This window comes from Engystomops pustulosus, chromosome 7 (genome assembly GCF_040894005.1).
Source record: "Engystomops pustulosus chromosome 7, aEngPut4.maternal, whole genome shotgun sequence".
NCBI classification, from domain to species: domain Eukaryota; kingdom Metazoa; phylum Chordata; class Amphibia; order Anura; family Leptodactylidae; genus Engystomops; species Engystomops pustulosus.
The window spans coordinates 166,775,092-166,793,612 of record NC_092417.1 but is presented as its reverse complement, the minus strand read 5'-3'; the positions used below and the strand labels follow the sequence as shown (position 1 = coordinate 166,793,612).

The 18,521-nt window shown below is 44.2% G+C and overlaps 1 protein-coding gene across 1 annotated transcript in view; it reads right to left on the bottom strand.

The window, feature by feature from the left end:
• LOC140071276 (carbohydrate sulfotransferase 1-like) overlaps positions 1-17,028 on the bottom strand; it is a 33,797-nt gene extending 16,769 nt beyond the window's left edge. The window contains exon 1 of the mRNA XM_072118833.1: positions 16,623-17,028. The gene's annotated coding sequence lies outside the window, so the exon portion shown is untranslated. The remainder of the gene's footprint in view (positions 1-16,622) is intronic.
• Between the last annotated feature and the right edge of the window lie 1,493 nt (positions 17,029-18,521).

Below are 18,521 nucleotides of genomic sequence, written 5' to 3'. Positions count from 1 at the left end.
CACATCATATTTTTAATCATACATCGCATGCAACACTTATACAGTACCTTATCACTTATAGTCATACACACACATAATGCATAACAGTCTCATGCAGTCACACATAACATACAACACTCATCATGTAAAGTCATCCACCCAGTGTCTAACCACTACAGCAGTCATCCATTCCCACATCATATATAACACTGACACAGTCAAACAATATAATACAACACTGTCATATAGTCACAAATCATGCACAACATTGACATAGACACACAGAATACTATAGCATTGTTATACACTCACACATACAGCAGTGTCATGCAGTCACATACCTTATTCTTACAGTAAGACAGTATACTGCATGATTTATACAGTCACATATATATACAACCAGGGGAGTAACTAGGAGGGGCAGGGCCCCACAGCAGACTTCTGAATGGGGCCCTCCTACCCCTCTAGAAAATATTTGTATATACATTCATGCAAACACATTTATACACTGCGGGGAGTATACAGCAGGAAATAGAGGTGAGAGATCCCTAGTCCTGTCATTCTGCTGTCTCCTCCCCTGAGCTGCTGATTCATGCCGTGTACTGTGGAAGATGTGCCCTGTTATATATATATCATACTGTACATTGTGCAGTGTGAACTGTGGCTTGGGTTTCTGCTGTGTTGGGATTGATTCTTCAGTGTGTCAGGTTGGATTCCCGGGGGCCCCTTGACACTGAAGGCCCCAGAGCAGCTGCTACCCCTGCAGTTATGCCCCTGTATACAACACTCTCATACAGTCACATATCATGTACATCACAGTCATACAGTCAGACAGTATAATGCAGATTATACAGTCACATATATACAACTTGTTCGTACAGTCACATATCATCTACAATTCTTTAATTCAGTCAAACAGCATATTCAACACAGTCATACATACATAATATAATGTCCAGCACAACCCCCCTTATTAATATATTGTTCAGCAGCCCCCCACCATTAATATACTGTTCAGCAGCCCCCTCCATTAATATACTGTTCGACAGCCCCCACCATTAATATACTGTTCAGGAGCCCCCTCCATTAATATACTGTTCAGCAGCCCCCACCATTAATATACTTTTCAGCAGCCCCCTCCATTAATATACTGTTCAGCAGCCCCCGCCATTAATATACCGTTCAGCAGCCACCACCATTAATATACTGTTCAGCAGCCCCCTCCATTAATATACTGTTCAACAGCCCCCGCCATTAACATACCGTTCAGCAGCCCCCTCCATTAATATACTGTTCAGCAGCCACCACCATTAATATACTGTTCAGCAGCCACCACCATTAATATACTGTTCTGCAGCCACCACCATTAATATACTGTTCAGCAGCCCCCTCCATTAATATACCGTTCAGCAGCCCCCTCCATTAATATATCGTTCACCAGCCCCCTCCAATAATATACCGTTCAGCAGCCCCCTCCATTAATATATTGTTCAGCAGCCCCTACCATTAATATACCGTTCAGCTGCCCCCCTCAATTAATATACCTTTCAGCAGCCCCCTCCAATAATATACCATTCAGCAGCCCCCTCCAATAATATACCGTTCAGCAGCCCCCCTCCATAAATACACTGTTCAGCAGCCCCCTCCATTAATATACCGTTCAGCAGCCCCCTCCATTAATATACCGTTCAGCAGCCCCCTCCATTAATATACAGTTCAGCAGCCCCCACCATTAATATACAGTTCAGCAGCCTACTCCAATAATATACTATTCAGCAGCCCAGTCATACAGTCACACAGTCTGACTCATACACTCACTTATTGCCATCCTTATCCTGTACTGACATACTACAGCATTACCATTCATTCACATCATCTACTACCATAGACAACACAGAAGGCTGCAGAGCTGTAACACATAATACCGCCACCCAGTGTACCACAGCATCGCCATACACTCACACCATGATACGCCGCTATACACTCGGTATAATAACATAATAGCTCTAATAACATCGGGTCACGGTGTTCGCTCCACATCTACAGGTTCACTGCAACATTTGGACAACAATCAATTACTCAGCATAAACACTTGGGGGCTCCACTGCCCCCTCCATACACTCGCTATACGGTCACAGGGGGATGACGCATGTTCCCTTTCTCTTTTTTTTCGAACTAATTGACGAAAGTGTAACTAAATTAGGTGAAATGATTCACATTTGGCAGGTTTTTGTCTATCAGTCACTTCCTGGAATCTGTCTCTAAATTTTCGGCTGCTACTGAATCATTTGGAGGTAATTATGTGCTGTAATTATATCATCATTTTAGTCATTCCGCTTCAATTAAAGGGACCTGGAGTGCGCCGGTGGTGGAGGAAAGATGGCAGCCGCTTCTTCCCATGACACATCCATCACCCAGGAATTCTCTAATGTCCCCAAAAACTGTTACAAGTAATGCCTAATAAGACAGTCCTCAACCACGCCAGATTTATTACAGGGCCTGAGACCGGATGAGAAATCTGGAATGGCTTAAAGGGGATGTCAGGATCTGCACTGTGATGAGACTGATGCACACTGTGGACTCTACACCCCTGACAAAGAACAGCGCTGTGCACTGTATAGTGGCTGTTCGTGATATTGCGGCTCAGCCACGGTCACATGATTAGGACTATCCTTAAGATAAGAATTAAAAAATGAAAGATCTGCACCTTCCACTAGATGGAGCTCACGGGATTTGCAATAAGCTCCCCCTACTGGTGATGGAGGTAAACTTTATAAAAAATATATTATATTATAAATTATATTCCCTTTGCAACCTGTTCAGTCTCAAATCATGAAGAGGTAAAAGAATTCTTCTCCTATCCAAATACATGACTGTTCCAAATTTCCAACTTTCCATCATGTTAAATTTCTGACTTCCTACAGCCACCACTAGGGGGAGTCTACTATATACTCTGTATACTGATTTAGATACATTGTGACAAATCACATATAGTCAAAGCCACCAACAGTAGCCAACAGTAGCACAATATATTTTTATATCGTGCAACTATAGGCCCCTGCGGGTCCGCAAGATTATGGCTACGTACAATACAGAATGCTAAGTGCTCGATGCACTTAACAACTTAATGTTTTATTCATAAACTTTGCTTCATTATAGATTCGAGGGAACGATCGGTCACATTGTATTTAGTTAAATGATGGCCAAAGCTGTGGAATTAGAACTTCTATATGTGTGTATGTATCACATCACCTCTATGGGGCCCTGGAGGAAGGGGGCCCAAGTCTGAGGGAACTAAACTTTATCTCTAGTTCTATCTATAGTCCTATGGATCTACACTAGAGAGATTTGACTTTGCTTTAGGAACCAGAATAGAGTAAGATTCTCCCCTAGAAGCAGTGTTCTGTTACTACGGTGCACTATATGGCGGCACACTAAGTGCCTGTGGCTATATACTATGAAGCAGCAGAGACCTAAGGCACTGACTCAATGATGGCATGCTGCTGGCACTGTTAGGATCAAGGGGGGGGGGGGGGCGTAGCTTGAAGGGGTGCAGATGCTGGAGTCTCATCCAGGCCCAGGAGACTTAAGAGGTCCATAAGGTGTCTCATTACCATATAAAGAGACTGATACTGTAAATTATACATTATATTTGGGGGTCCAGTACAGATTTTGCTCTGAGGACCACCCTACTAATGTGCTATAAGTTAAGAAAACCCAAACAACCCATTTCCTTTAACATCCACTTATCAATGTTCATCCCCTTTAAGTCCCGCCTCCTTTGTGTTGTGGCTCCGTCATATTTGGTAAATTTGCTAATTTCCTCTTTTGCAAGTCATTAAATCCATAAAATTCACCCCCGGCTTCAATTACATCTACATCTGCACATGAGAGACCTCACCTGCACCCTCAGCGGCGCCTGGATCTCCCGGAATATTTACATAATTACTTGTGTATCCGAACAATCGCTTCTTAGGAATTAGATACAAACTAACAATAAGTAAACAGCGGGAAAAATAATAACGAGACGGAAAGTTTGGGATTCCGACAACGAGCAAGAAGCAGCACATGATATCAGCATTCGGCTATTTCTGCCTGTCCTGTGACACTTACTACTGCCCCTGCCCTTAAAGGGAACCTGTCATCAGATTTTACCCCATTAAACTAGCAGCCCCTCAGGTAGGGGATGAAATGTCCTTTCTATAATTCCCTCTTTTATATGGAATCTCACCTGTTCCCCTATAAACAATCTTTCCCAAAGTCATATACAAATAAGCAGAGTCATATTTTACTCAGATGAGTCAAGTTTAGAGGCTGCAGGGGGAAAGTCAATTCAGACACCCCTATCTTTGCTTCTGTAGCACCTAGAAACATGCTGCTGGTGTCATATTAAAGATAAGAATCTCATCTTTTAGATCACATCAGGTGTGTTGTTTTGGGATCTACAGAACTGGTGATAAAGACAGTTAAATACATAATTGGAATTGCGAACTGCATATAAAGATTCAGTTCTATTTAACTGCCAGAATCTCCGGTTTTGTAGATCACAAAACCACAAGTATTATGCAGTCTAAAATATGAGATTCCTATCTTTAGTATGACACCAGCAGCACATGTCTAGGTAATACAGATCTGAAGAGAATTGACTTCCCCTGAAGCCTGTAAACTTGACTCATCTCAGGTAAAATATGACTCTTCTCAGCTCATTGTCATATGACTTCGGACGAGAATTTCTTATAGGTAAATGTATGAGATTTCACATAAAAGATGGAATTCTATAAACGTTTCATCCCATACCTGAAGGAGCTGCTGGTTTTGTGGGATAAAATATGATGATAGGTTCCCTCTAAATAGAGGTACACCAGACCCCAGTTCTCATGATCAGTAGGGATCAAAGTAGTAGGACACCCACCAATATGTTAAAGTGAGAATTCTGTCCTAATTTGTCTCAGTTTTAGACCTTTTATATCCACTAAACAAAAAGGGGGTGTGGTCTATTCAAGGGGTGTGGCTTCGCTGGAAAGGCGCAAAAAATTTTTCCAAACAGTAGCCAACAGTAGAAACAGATTGTAAAAGTGCCTCCCTCAAACCTATTTCTTGAACCCAGATACCCTAGCAATTGTCCCTATAAACTATTAGCAACTGTGTCCACCATCATGCAACTTTGTGATAAACACAAAAAAATAAAAATGCTTTAAACACATATTTGTACATAAACCTCACACCCAACCGATCTGCACACAAAAACATGTAAAACATAAAAGCTGAAGGTGGTGAACGTTATACATCACATAATCCTGACGTTCTCCATCAACAAGAGTTTATACGGGACTTTTGAAAATGTTGAAACAAAATCCATGAAATATTTGGCAGCGATCCACAGATATATACAGTATACAACACACTACACAAAAACCTGTGACCCAAAATGTTGGGAGCACACAAACAGTGCAGAAAATTACAACCTTATAGTAAATATACACAATCACCTTCATGCAACTTTGACAACGATTATATGTAAACTGGCAGTCAATTGCATTGGTTATTACATAGGAAGTGAACGTCCACCCTTCAGTTAGGAGGCCCCCTGCTGGTGTGATGATGTGGGGGCCATGGTATAGGGCAGTCAGTCAACCCTAGTAGTGATAGGAGGACACACTGCCCCCTGCTGGTGAGATGTGGGGGCCATGGTATAGGACAGTCACCCCTAGTAGTGATAGGAGGACACACTGCCCCCTGCTGGTGAGATGTGGGGGCCATGGTATAGGACAGGCACCCCTAGTAGTGATAGGAGGACACACTGCCCCCTGCTGGTGAGATGTGGGGGCCATTTCATACAACAGTCAGGCATCCCTAGTAATGATAGGAGGACACACTGCCCCCTGCTGGTGTGATGATGTGGTGGGCCATGGTATAGGACAGGCACCCCTAGTAGTGATAGGAGGACACACTGCCCCCTGCTGGTGTGATGATGTGGTGGGCCATGGTATAGGACAGGCACCCCAAGTAGTGATAGGAGGACACACTGCCCCCTGCTGGAGTGATGATGTGGCGGTCATGGTATAGGACAGTCACCCCTAGTTGTGATAGGAGGACACACTGCCCCCTGCTGGTGTGATGATGTGGCGGTCATGGGATAGGACAGTCACCCCTAGTTGTGATAGGAGGACACACTGCCCCCTGCTGGTGTGATGATGTGGGGGCCATGGTATAGGACAGTCACCCCTAGTGGTGATAGGAGGGCACACTGCCCCCTGCTGGTGTGATGGTGTGGGGGCCATGGCATAGGACAGTCACCCCTAATAGTGATAGGAGGACACACTGCCCCCTGCTGGTCTGATGATGTGGGGGCCATGGTATAGGGCAGTCAGTTACCCCTAGTGGTGATAGGAGGACACACTGCCCCCTGCTGGTGGGATGATGTTGGGGGGGCATGGTATAGGACAGTCAGTCACCCCTAGTAGTGATAAGAGGACACACTGCCCCATGCTGGTGTGATGATGGGGGGACAAATGTTATAGGACACTTACCCCTAGCAGTGATAGGAGGACACGCTTCCCCCAGCTGGTGTGATGATGTGGGGGCCATGTCACAGAACAGTCAGTCACCCCTAGTAGTGATTGGAGGACACACTGCCCCCGGCTGGTGTGATTATGTGGGGGCCATGGTATAGGACAGTCACCCCTTGTAGTGATAGGAGGACATACTGCCCCCTGCTGGTGTGATGATGTGGTGGGCCATGGTATATGGCAGTCACCCCTAGTAGTGATAGGAGGACAGTGATATGTACAGGACACATGTCGCTTCTCATGGTCTTGGCTTCCAGTTGTAGGATAATGCTCCCCGCACACAGGGAGGATTTCCCAGGAAAGTCTCAGATCAAAACACTTTGATTCATCACCACTTGAGATTTATAGCACCCGCTGGGTGCCAGCTTCGCCAGGGTGTACAAGCAGAGCTGTCACATCTGTGGTAAATGTGTCTGTATCCTCCATGTCCAGCCGTGTCCCATCTTGTATCCAGGCTGGAGGCGCCAACAGGGTCCTAGAGCCTCCTCTCTATTGTACAGATTCCCCAATAATGTGTCCTATGGCCCCTATATACCCTCATACAGGGATGACTAATTCCTATAATTGAGTATTATGAAGGAGTTGGAGTCGCGCGTTTGGATTACTGACTCCTCAGCCCCGGATCTCGCCTCAGACATAAAAGTCAGATATTATCACGCTACTAAATCTACCATAATCTTTTGTAATCCCCTGTCTCCTGTAAGAGCAAACTGTGTCACTTATCTCTTCTATGTACTATGCGGTGTCCAAGGCACAGGCTGGTCTGTAGTGAGGTAGTCCGGGTATGGACGCAGTGTCCCCCCATAGTCATGCAGGGGGTCCTCCTAATCGGCTTCCTGTGAAGATAGTAAAATCAAGGGGAAATGTGGATATTTTCTATTCTATTTTCTACATTCTCATCAGGTGGGACACTTCCGATATGTTCCTGATCATAATTCTCCATACGTTCCAGACCATATCCCTCCATACGATCCAGACCACCAAAACTCTCCATATGTTCCTTAACACAATTCTCCATACGTTACAGATGATCTCCATAAGATCCAGTCCACCAAAACTCTCCATATGTTCCAGATCACAATTCTCTATATGTTCCAGACCATCTCCATAAGATCCAGACCACCAAAACTCTCTATATGTTCCAGACCATATCCCTCCATAAGATGCAGATCGCCAAAACTCTCCATATGTTCCAGATCACAATTCTCATGTGTCAGACCACCAAAAATCTCCATATGCATCCATCCAAACCCCTCTATATGTCCCAGACTGCTATTCCTCTCCGTGTGGGCCAGAACCCCCACCTAAGATCATCTCACGTCTCTTGTGGACAACAACCCTCCATATAATCCATACTAGGCATCCCCAAGACGGCTTCAAACTTCTCCTCCTGCCTCCTGCTTGTAAGAACTGATAGGGAAAGCCCATTAAAAGCAGGAGGCAGATGCTTTACCATAAAGAATACACTAAAACTCTGCACCAGAGGCTGCTGGGACACAATACTAAATCAGTACAAGGACAAAAGCTATAATGTGTCATCAATAGCACTGATTGTCCTCCTAAGACTCCTGGACCCTAATGATACTTCAACCTTTGCTATACTCCACAACCGTCCCGAGCCACCCAGCCCTAAATACTTTGGATATGTCCCCCAGCTGTATCCTATGGGTGCAGATTGAGTTGAATGCTATGGTGAAGCAGGGAGTCATGGGCTTCCCGCTCCACCATTGAGCCACTGCTGTGTGTGACAGACACCGGCAGGCAGGCAGGATGTGATGGGGTCATCATGACTACTGGCCTCAGAACAAGGAAGAGAAGATCTGCTGCAGGGGAACGGGCAAAGATAAGTATCAGATTTTTTTTGTGGTGGGGTCACAAGTGATGACCATGAAGGGGGACATTATGGTGACCAGTATTCCTGATATTTGCATAATATTTGCATAAAGTAAATATGATGTCAGTGAGTGAAAGAACCGCCCCCCCCGCAGCCGCTTTGTTTTCGAGGCTACCCGAGCTTTGAGTAGCTTCTTCATGTTGGTTCTCCGTTTCCCAGGGCTGTGAAACCAATTGTTAGAAATCATTCCTCCATCCCGGCCGTTCCCTCATTAGTTTACTGTTGTCGGGGTAACTATTTTACGCCCACAGCAATGCGATCTACGAAATAGCCCCCGTCCCTGTGTCACTTACCAATTGTTATAAGGTTTCGCGAAGCAAACCGGTTACATCACACACCCCCCCCCCCTCAAGCGGAAGAAGCGAGACGCCAACCATTAGATCATTAGATGCTAATTACATATCTAACACTACATTATCCTGGAGCAAAAATTACATCTTCAAAAAGTACAATACAGCAGCACTCCGCTCATTACTGCTCATTAATAATCCATCGTTATGGGGAAGACACTAAACACTTCCAAGATGTTTATCAGAAGTGGAGATGAGCAGTAAGGACCTCCACTGAGACCTCCCTCCAGGACCTGCATAGGAGGAAGAGATGTATCTCTCAGGCAAGGCTCCATGGGAAATAATATGCAAATTATCTTTGATGGTTATGAATTAATTTGCATACTAGAAGTCAACAGCTGATGCCAAGACACATAGACGCCCACATGTAGGTGATTCGCTTTATGTTGACCCCATAGGGCCACCAGACTGTCTACTGTCCACAGGTCTACCACTGAATGCCAAGTTTTTAGGACAATTTTTGGAAAGTATCTTCACCTTACATGGAACAAATGAAAAATACTAACTATGGTTTTATAAAGAATTAACAGATTCTTTTCACTCTGAATTCTGCTGAATTTCGTCTTCCTAACCGATGGATAGAAGCTCATTTAGATGTCAGATTACATAGAAGTCTATGGAGAGGAGAGACGGGAGTCACAGCAGATAAGGCTACTCTGTGTAGACTTACTTACTCTGGAATACACTCGGCCTTCATGGATCAAGAGAAGTTATATATGTATATACTTGTATATACAACATGAGAATAATACTGTCCTGTCTACAACATCCCACTCACTTTTCTTCTCTCCTGCTACACGGGGACACTTCTCTGTCCTGTCTGCAGCTTCCACTCACTTCTTTTCTCTCCTGCTACACAGGGCGCTTCTCTGTCCTGTCTACAACATCCAACTCACTTCTCTTCTCTCCTGCTACATGTGGACACTTATCTGTCCTGTCTGCAACTCCTACTCACTTCTCTTCTCTCCTGTTACATGTGGACACTTCTCTGTCCTGTCTGCAGCTCCCACTCACTTCTCTTCTCTCCTGTTACACGGGGACACTTCTCTGTCCTGTCTGCAGCTCCCATTCACTTCTCTTCTATCCTGCTACACGGGAACACTTCTCTGTACTGTCTGCAAAATCCTATAAACTTCTCTTCTCTCCTGCTCTGAGCTGCTGCTTTTGCAGATTGTTTGTTTGTAAATAGAAGGTTATGAACTGTAACCAGAGGCTGCAGTAGTGTCTGTAGTGTCTGCTGGGCTCTGCTGCTGGGGATAAGCTGCTCTGCACTAGAGATCAGTGCTTGCTTCTCAGTTTACGCCACCTTCGGGCTGGAGTGTTTTGGTGCCCGTTTTTGCACCTGTATGAAAAGTGGCTAATGGTGAATATTATTAGGCGCAGCAAAACATCTGGATTGGTAGGATAAATAAGTGAAACATGTTTATTTTTTCTGCGTGGCTAGTTTTGTGTTTAGTCGCAAAACTGGCGCAAAAACAGTGCGAAGATATGAAAAGTCGCAATCTCCTGCTTTTCCAACCGCGCCAAGAGATAGATAGATATGATGTAGATTGATATGTGATAGATATAATAGATATATATAGATAGAATGAGATATGAGATAGATAGATAGATAGAAGATAGATAGATAGATAGATAGGAGATAGATAGATAGATAGATAGATAGATAGATAGATAGATATGAGATAGATAGATAGGAGATAGATAGATAGATATGAGATAGATAGATATGAGATAGATAGATAGATAGGAGATAGATAGATATGAGATAGATAGATAGATAGATAGATAGATAGATAGATAGATAGGAGATAGATAGATAGATAGATAGGAGATAGATAGATAGATAGATAGATAGGAGATAGATAGATAGATAGATAGATAGATAGATAGATAGATAGATAGATGTAGGAAAGAGGCAGCACTCCAGCACGCCTTTTTCAAGCATTCTTGAAAAAGGCGTGCTTCAACGCCGAAACGTTGCACATGGAATAAAGCTTCACCCGTTTCCACGTACCTCGGAGTGCTGCCTCTTTCCTACATCTACCTAAACGGACCCTGGCCAGGGGACCTACGGCTGCTGCACCCTAGTTCACCTGTGCTGCTTCGGACTTTCCTTTTTAGATAGATAGATATGAGATAGATAGATATGAGATAGATAGATAGATAGGAGATAGATAGATAGATATGAGATAGATAGATATGAATAGATGGAGAGACAATTCTGTAATAATTCATAGTGATGAGACTTGTATACAATGTGATTGGGGTGATGTGACTTCTCGCTGTTAATCACCGGAGGAGCAGATAAAGGTAACACTTCAGCCCCAGCATCAGCCTCTACAGAGATAGAAAACCTTTCCACATTGAAATATTGATTTCACACTTGGGTACAGACAGAGCGGAGTGTGAAGCTCTTATCAAGCCCTGGTGGATGACTCCGGACTCCTGTGCCAGTGCTGGTACCTGCTACACCGCACATAGGTGCCTGCACATGGATAATACCGCACATAGGTGCCGGCACATGGATAATACCGCACATAGGTGCCGGCACATGGATAATACCGCACATAGGTGCCGGCACATGGATAATACCGCACACAGGTGCCTGCACATGGATAATACCGCACATAGGTGCCTTCACATGGATAATACCGCACATAGGTGCCGGCACATGGGTAATACCGCACATAGGTGCCTGCACATGGATAATACCGCACATAGGTGCCTGCACATGGATAATACCGCACATAGGTGCCTGCACATGGATAATACCGCACATAGGTGCCGGCACATGGATAATACCGCACATAGGTGCCGGCACATGGATAATACCGCACATAGGTGCCGGCACATGGATAATACCGCACATAGGTGCCTTCACATGGATAATACCGCACATAGGTGCCTGCACATGGGTAATACCGCACATAGGTGCCTGCACATGGATAATACCGCACATAGGTGCCTTCACATGGATAATACCGCACATAGGTGCCGGCACATGGGTAATACCGCACATAGGTGCCTGCACATGGATAATACCACACATAGGTGCCTTCACATGGATAATACCGCACATAGGTGCCGGCACATGGGTAATACCGCACATAGGTGCCTGCACATGGATAATACCGCACATAGGTGCCTTCACATGGATAATACCGCACATAGGTGCCTGCACATGGATAATACCGCACATAGGTGCCGGCACATGGATAATACCGCACATAGGTGCCGGCACATGGATAATACCGCACATAGGTGCCTGCACATGGATAATACCGCACATAGGTGCCTGCACATGGATAATACCGCACATAGGTGCCTTCACATGGATAATACCGCACATAGGTGCCTGCACATGGGTAATACCGCACATAGGTGCCTGCACATGGATAATACCGCACATAGGTGCCTTCACATGGATAATACCGCACATAGGTGCCGGCACATGGATAATACCGCACATAGGTGCCTGCACATGGATAATACCGCACATAGGTGCCTGCACATGGATAATACCGCACATAGGTGCCTTCACATGGATAATACCGCACATAGGTGCCGGCACATGGGTAATACCGCACATAGGTGCCTGCACATGGATAATACCGCACATAGGTGCCGGCACATAACGTTTATATACTGTATAGCTCTGCCTAATGATAACTCCCCTGAGCACCCTGCAGACATGCATGCTCGGCTCAGCTGAGTGTGTATGTGTTCTGCATAGGGAGCGGGGAGTAACCTGTGGCTGAGGAGATTGATATGTTGAAATGTGCCAATATCTGCTTTCAGGGATAGATTTGGAGGCTCCAAACATGCTTCACCACAGAGAGCACCATATGGCGGTATTATCCAATATATAGGACCCAGGTTACACTATGGCCCATACACTTCTACATGTGACACTTTGTGGCTCCTTATAATTTAATTTAATCCCGCCACATGCCCCAAACCCTTATTTCGTTTCAGTGTATCAGTTGCCCAGGGACTTCATTTGACCCCCCAGTTACATTCCCTCCATCTACAGACACTGGCGGCTTATTCTCCGGCACAATCCAAAGTCACTTCTCCATTACCTGCTCCGTAAATCTCCTTAGCCTGTCCATCTCTCCAGTTACCACATTCCTCGCATCCTTAAAGGGTCATCCCTATACCAAGGCACAGGATCCCTTTTATTGTACTTTGCATGATTTGGGGGAATCTTATTCCTCCGATTGCTCTAGTGCTAATTTTATTAGCTATGGATGTAGCAGGGCTGATATTGTCACATGTAGCAGAGCTGATGTGTAGTGCTAAGTTTTTAGTTATAGATGTAGCAGAGCTGATTATGACAGATGTAGCAGAGGGGAATAGGACAGATGTAGCAGAGCTGATGTGTAGTGCTAAGTTTTTAGTTATAGATGTAGCAGAGCTGATTATGACAGATGTAGCAGAGTGGGATTGGAAAGATGTAGCAGAGCTGAAGTTGAAAGATGTAGCAGAGCTTTTCTTGCAGATACAACAGAGCTGATATTAAGTGCTAAGTTTTAAGCTATAGATGTAGCAGGCTGATTCAGACAGATGTAGCAGTGCGGAATTGGACAGATGTAGCAGAGCTGTTCTTGCAGAGAAGACAGAGCTGATGTTTAGTGCTAAGTTTAAAGCTATAGATAAAGATACAACAGAGCTGATGTATAGTACTGAGTTTTTAGTTATAGATGTAGCAGAGCTGATACTGACAGATGTAGCAGAGTGGAAGTGGACAGATGTAGCAGTGCTATTCTTGCAGATATAACAGATCGGATGTTTAGTGCTCAGTTTTTAGTTATAAATGTAGCAGAGCTGACTTTGACAGATGTTGCAGAGCTGATGTTGTCAGAACTATTCTTGCAGATACAACAAGTTTTTAGCTCTAGGTCTAGCAGAGCTGATTCTGACAGATGAAGCAGAGTGGGATTGGACAGATGTAGCAGCGCTGATGTTGCCAGATGCCACAGAGCTGATGTTTAGTGCTAAGGTTTTAGCTACAGGTGTAGCAGAGCTGATTCTGAGACATGTGGCATAGCGGATATTTTGAGATGTAGCAGAGCGGAATTGGACAGATGTAGCAGAGCCAAGTTGGTTATGATATCAAACTGTTGTCCGAGCCGCGAGTTTCTGCAATTACTCTCCATGCCTGGTGCTGCGGCTTTACTGCAAGTCATAAAGCGACATATCCAGCACCGCTACATCCACACCTCAGTTTCAGAGCACTACCATTGCAGCTGGCACATTGAGGGCATCACACACATCATTCTGCAGACTTGATAATTACACTCCTCCGGCAGATCGGATCAGGGGTCCGGCCCACCTCTCTTTTAACATACTGCACCAAAAGCAGGTGGCCGGTGCCGGGGAACCCATCTGTCATGTCAGGAAGTCTTCTGCTTGAACGGGATGTAAGGAGTAGCTGAGATGAAGATGAACCAGATGTAGTAGAGCCGAACTGGTCATGTAACAATATATTGTTCTAGAAGATACTACTAAGTTACAAGCAACACATATTGTAATGAATTGTTGCAAAGTGACACATTCAGCTCTGCTACATCTTAGATTTCCAGAGATTGAGGCCTGTGTGTATATGATATTCACCACACTCTGCTATAATCTAGGTATCAGCTCATGTCGTACACATCCAGACAACCAGACACTACACCGCTGCTCCCGCCTACCCTGCGGATGTCATACAATTGCCCCATGGAATATGGGGACGGATCCGGATGGGGTTCTACTCATTGCACTTTGGGGATCATTTATCTTTTTTTGTCTTCCCTTTGCTCCTCTTGTGAGCATTTTTATGCACATCATTTGTCTTTGTAGTTTGGGCTTACAAATGTAGACTTTTTAGGTGCACATTTTTAAAAAGGCGCAACATTGTCTTTCCCACACATGGTGGGGACCGGAGAGTTTTTGCGCAATTATTTACTCCCATTTAGGCGCAAAACAATGTTAAGTCATCCGCAAACGTTTGAAAGCAGGAGAAACACAAAGACAAATTAGGAGCAAATCAGGAAACTGCTACACAACGTATTCCAGGGCACTGCTGGAAAACGGCGCAGAAATTGCACAAATACCCCAATTCGCCCCCAAAAATTCACTAAAATACAACCAAAAAACCTACATCAGACTAAGATAAATCTGCCCCTTTATATGACTTGTCATCTTTCCTCTCTCTGGCCGCCAGTATAGTGGTCACATGTGCCAGAGGGCAAGGGGCCGAATGGTTATGTGCCAAGGGGGCGGGGCTCGGTAAGTGGGGTCTAAACCTAGAGGCGAGGGCACCCAGAAAGTGTAACTAACTTCTAAAAAACCAAGTTAAGTTATGACAGATACTGTAGAATAATAGATAAATATTGAAGAAAGATAGATAGATAGATAGATAGATAGATAGATAGATAGATAGATAGATAGATAGATATGGGATAGATAGATAGATATGAGATAGATAGATAGATAGATAGATAGATAGATAGATAGATAGATAGATATGAGATAGATAGATAGGAGATAGATAGATAGGAGATAGATAGATAGATAGATAGATAGATAGATAGATATGAGATAGATAGATATGAGATAGATAGATAGATAGATAGATAGATAGACAGATAGATAGATAGATAGATAGATAGGAGATAGATAGATAGATAGATAGATAGATAGATAGGAGATAGATAGATAGATAGATAGATAGATAGATATGGGATAGATAGATAGATAGATAGATAGATAGATAGATAGATAGATAGATAGATAGATAGATATGAGATAGATAGATAGATAGATAGATAGATAGATAGATAGATATGAGATAGATAGATAGATAGATAGGAGATAGATAGATAGATATGAAATATATAGATAGATATGAGATAGATAGATAGAGTAGAATGATATATATTGTATATAGAGAAATAGACTAGAAATGTATACTTTAGGATGATAGATAACAATTTTAGAAAGATAGATATGAGAGATTCTGTCAAATTATAGATTTGGAATAGATATACAGATATGATATAGGGATTTGATGGATATTGTAGATAGATAGATAGATAGATAGATATGAGATAGATAGATAGATAGGAGATAGATAGATGATAGATAGGAGATAGATAGGAGATAGATAGATGATAGATAGGAGATAGATAGATAGATAGATAGATATGAGATAGATAGATAGATAGATAGATAGATAGGAGATAGATAGATGATAGATATGAGATAGATAGATAGATAGATAGATAGATAGGAGATAGATAGATAGATGATAGATAGATAGATAGATAGATAGGAGATAGATAGATGATAGATAGGAGATAGATAGATAGATAGATAGATAGATAGATATGAGATAGATAGATAGATAGATAGGAGATAGATAGATGATAGATATGAGATAGATAGATAGATAGATAGATAGATAGATAGATAGATAGATAGATAGATATGATATAGATAGACAGGTAGATAGGAGATAGATAGATAGATATATAGATAGACAGACAGATAGATAGATAGATATGATATAGATAGACAGGTAGATAGATATGAGATACTGTACATATATAGATAAATACTGTATATAGATAAAAAATGGATTGAATCCTTTGCTCTTCCCTTTCCCGTCCTGTGACAGAACATGTAGATGTGACATAATGTCGGTCTGTTCTGTGCTCTATCACCTTGTTGCATGCAGCCCCTTCCCCTTCCATCACACGTTTGGCCCCAACGACCTAAGAAGCCAAAAAGTGTTGTCCCACCCCGGGGGCCAGAGACACCCAAGCACTGCAGCGCACTTACCTTCCCAGGCTCTGCTGCAGGATGCCGGGGGGATAGGACCAGGGGGATCCTCACTGATGTTGCAGTAAAAGCCGTGGAAGCTTCTTGGAATTTTTCCCACCGTGGTCAGCGTCAGACCCCCAGCCCAGTCCTGTAATCTCATCCATCCTGAAGATTCTTAGTCTCTTAGTTTAATATGTTGGAAGAATTCTCCTCCAGGGAAGTGTCACTCTCAGGGAGCCCCCCTCCCCCCAGTATGGCTCCTGGTCTCCACTGCAAATCACAGAGAGCCTAGTGATGGGGGGCAAGAGGAAGGGAGGGCGAGACAGATGCAGGGCACCACAGCTATGTCACCGCAGTCCTGCTGGAATCTATGTGCATCTCCTTCCAGGGCAGCGAGATGTTATATAGCTACAGCAGCTGAGAGGGAAGGAGACAGGAGGGAGGGAGGGGAGAAAGTGTCACATGGAGGGATGGAGCGAGGTGCCAGGGAGAAGAGGGGCTCAAAAGTACAGAGACCATGGGCAAAATGGAGATGCACACGGTGGTGGTCTCCTCAGGATCTGGAGGATCTTCATCATTTATGAAGTTATGGGTTTTCGGGATGCCCCTCCTGACTGGCATTGAGTAACCAAAGAGTAGAGTCTGAGGAAACCTCCAGTTCTTTAGACTGAATTAGGAATTTACAGTCCCAATTAGGACCCCGGATTATGGGCCCACCTAAGCCGTCACCTTTGAGAAGCCAATACTTTTGAGACCCTTCCCTGTTGGGGCCAGGAGGATGAGTGTAGTAGATGGGAGACCAGGAGTGAGGGACTACTGAGCTGCTGGACCACTGAGCTTCTGGACCGCTGAGCTGCTGGACCACTGAGCTGCTGGACCACTGAGCTGCTGGACCGCTGAGCTGCTGGACCGCAGAGCTGCTGGACCACTGAGCTGCTGAGCTGCTGGACCACTGAGCTGCTGGACCGCTGTGCTGCTGGACCGCAGAGCTGCTGGACCGCTGAGCTGCTGGACCACTGAGCTGCTGGACCACTGAGCTGCTGGACCGCTGAGCTGCTGGACCGCAGAGCTGCTGGACCACTGAGCTGCTGAGCTGCTGGACCACTGAGCTGCTGGACCGCTGTGCTGCTGGACCGCAGAGCTGCTGGACCGCTGAGCTGCTGGACCACTGAGCTGCTGGACCGCTGTGCTGCTGGACCGCTGTGCTGCTGGACCGCTGAGCTGCTGGACCGCTGGGCTACTGGACTGCTGTGGTGTGACCTGATGTCTAATGGTCATGAATGTCTACAGGGTTAATCATCAACTCCCCCTTAATCACGAGAAAGCCCCTAGAATATACACAGTATTGTTTGTAACATAAACAGTGCATTAAATATATCAAGTACAGTCCGGCAGAATGATGCTGGCATATCCTCATATTTTTAGTCTCCCCCTTTAATTAAAATATGTTCAATGCCCCTGAAATGAAAATATAAATCCTCTCATTAATTTTTGTAATAGCTTAATACTGTGCATAAATTAAGCCCTAGAACCAAGCTGAGAACATAGATACAGTACCAGAACCAAGCTCAGAATAGAAATATAGCACCAGAACCAAGTTTAGTACATAGATATGGTATCAGAAGTAAGCTTGGTACAAAGATTCAACACCAGAATCAAGCTTTGTATATAAATCCATCGCCAGAACTACAGTGCCAGTACCAAGATCAGTATGCAATTAAAGCACTAGAAGCAAGCTTAGCAACTAGATACAGAATCAGAACCTGGATTTGAAAATAAATACACTACCTGAACCAAGCTTAGTTACAAGATACAGAATCAGAACTCGGATTTGTAAATAAATCCAGCACCTGAACCAAGCTTAGTAACTAGATACAGAATCAGGACCCAGATTTGTAAATAAATCCAGCACCTGAA